Below are 2,862 nucleotides of genomic sequence, written 5' to 3'. Positions count from 1 at the left end.
TTGCTCCCAATAGTTGTGTGGAGGACCATTTATTCCCTGAGGTATCTCAGGGATCTCTTGATTTGCAGCCACATGTTCTACCACTGAGCTATGACGGCTTATATTTTTTTCATGTCCCAAGACTCAGAGGTGGAAGCTTTTGTCTTCCCTTTGAGGTTTCTCTGGCCTTATGTGCCATTAATGGTAATGAAAAAGCAAAAAAGCTATGCTTTTACCACACCAAACTTAAAATATTGCTCGCCTTCGAGCAAGAGAAGAAAGAAGAGAGGAAGAAGAAGAAGAAGAAGAAAATGGAGGTGAGTGAGGGGAGATGGATTCGGCTATATGGGTGGGATTGGGTGGGAAAGAGAAGTTGAATTGTAAAGGTAGGTGGGGTGTATGGGGAAGAGTGGATAGATGTAGGTGGTGAGTGAAAAATAGAAGGAATGACCATGAATGGAAAGAGAGAGGGCGAGGTAGGTGGGGATCCTGTGAGGTCCACAGATCCTGAGATGAAAAGAAATACCATTCCTTCACCATATAGGCATGTAAAATGCCTTCGTGCATCATGCTGGCGTTTAAACGGCCATTGGTGCACGTTCTAGGCTTTCAACGCCCATGTAATGCATGTTTCTGGCGTTGAACGCCAGTTTCATGCTTGTTACTGGCGTTCAGCGCCAGTTTTTCCTCTCTGGGCACATTCCAGGCGTTCAGCGCCAGGATGTTGCTTGTTTCTGGCGTTCAGCGCCAGAATGGTGCTCTGTTCTGGCGTTGAACGCCGGCCAGATGCACCTTACTGGCGTTTGAACGCCAGCCCGTGCGTCCTCCAGGGTGAAAAATTTTTTTTTCTGTTTTTGACTCTGTTTTTAATTTTTTTATTTTTTCGTGACTCCTCATGATCATGTACCTAATAAAACACAAAATAGCAATAATATAGAATAAAATAAAAATTAAATAAAATTGGGTTGCCTCCCAACAAGCGCTTCTTTAATGTCAATAGCTTGACAGTGGCTCTCATGGAGCCACAAGGTGATCAGGTCAATATTGTATAGTTGTCCACACCAAACTTAGAGTTTGGATGTGGGATCTTAACACCAAACTTAGAGTTTGGTTGTGGCCTCACAACACCAAACTTAGAGTTTGACTGTGTGGGATCTTCTTGACTCTGAACTGAGAGAAGCTCTTCATACTTACTCTCTTTTGTCACAGAGGGATGGTGGTGGACGAAATTGTGATCACTATTCTTTAAGTTGTATGAAATCATTATTGTGGCACCAGTTGTTATCACAACTCCGTTCAACTAACCAGCAAGTGTACTGGGTCGTCCAAGTAATAAACCTTACGTAAGTAAGGGTCGATCCCACAGAGATTGTTGGTATGAAGCAAGCTATGGTCACCTTGTAAATCTCAGTTAGGCAGATTAAATTTGTTTATGGTTTCGAAAATTAAAGAAGAAATAATAAAAGGGATAGAATACTTATGCAGATTCATTGGTGGGAATTTCAGATAAGCGAATGGAGATACTGTATGCTCAAGGACGCCTGCTATTCTCCTGCTTCAACTCAATCCTTCTTACTCCTTTCCATGGCAAGCTGTGTATAGGGGTTCACCATCAGCGGTGGCTACTTTCAATCCTCTCGGGAAAATGATCCTATGCGGCTGTCACTCGCACGGCTAATCGTCTGGAGGCATCACCCATGGTTGATGGCTACATCCCATCCTCGCAGTGAAAACTACGCTCACGCACTCTGTCACAGCACGGCTAATCACTGTTTGGTTCCTGCGCCTACTGGAATAGAATCCCTTGATTCTTTTGCGTTTGTCACTAACGCCCAGCACTTGCAAGTCTGAAGCACGTCACAGTCATTCATTACCGGAATCCTACTCGGAATACCACAGACAAGGTGAGACTTTCCGGATCCTCATAAATGCCGCCATCTATCTAGCTTATACCACGAAGATTCTGTTGGGGAATCTAAGAGATACACATTCAAGCTCGGTTGCATGTAGAACGGAAGTGGTTGTCAATCACGTGCGTTCATAAGTGAGAATGATAATGAGGGTAGAGATACGCATTCAAGCTCTGTTGCATGTAGAACGGAAGTGGTTGTCAATCACGTGCGTTCATAAGTGAGAATGATAATGAGGGTTACTTATCATCACATTCATCATGTTCTTGGGTACGAATGAATATTTTGGAATAAGAATAAGAGAGATTTGAATAAAAGAAAATAGAATTGCATTAATACTTGAGGTACAGCAGAGCTCCACACCCTTAATCTATGGTGTGCAGAAACTCCACCGTTAAAAACACATAAGTAAAAGGTTCAGGCATGGCCGAATGGCCAGCCCTCTCCATGATCAAGTGACCGAATGATTAAAAGATTCAAAGTGATCCAAAGATGGTCAAAAGATGGTCAAAAGATGTCTAATACAATAGATAAATGTCCTATATATACTAGACTAGCTACTAGGGTTTACATGAGTAAGTAATTAATGCATAAATCTATTTCCGGGGACCACTTGGTGTGTGCTTGGACTGAGCTTGATCAATCCACGAGCTGAGGCATCTCTTGGAGTTGAACTCCGAGTTATGACGTGTTTTGGGCGTTCAACTCCGGATCATGACGTTTTTCTGGCGTTTAACTCTAGACAGCAGTATGAACTTGGCGTTCAACGCCAAGTTACGTCGTCATTCTTCGAATAAAGTATGAACTATTATATATTGCTGGAAAGCCCTGGATGTCTACTTTCCAACGCCGTCGAGAGCGCGCCAATTGGAGTTCTGTAGCTCCAGATAATCCATTTCGAGTGCAGGGAGGTCAGAATCCAACAGCATCAGCAGTCCTTTTGTCAGCCTTCTTCAGAGTTTTGCTCAAATCC

This window comes from Arachis duranensis, chromosome 6, assembly GCF_000817695.3.
Source record: "Arachis duranensis cultivar V14167 chromosome 6, aradu.V14167.gnm2.J7QH, whole genome shotgun sequence".
NCBI lineage: Eukaryota > Viridiplantae > Streptophyta > Magnoliopsida > Fabales > Fabaceae > Arachis > Arachis duranensis.
This window is presented reverse-complemented; position numbering follows the sequence as displayed.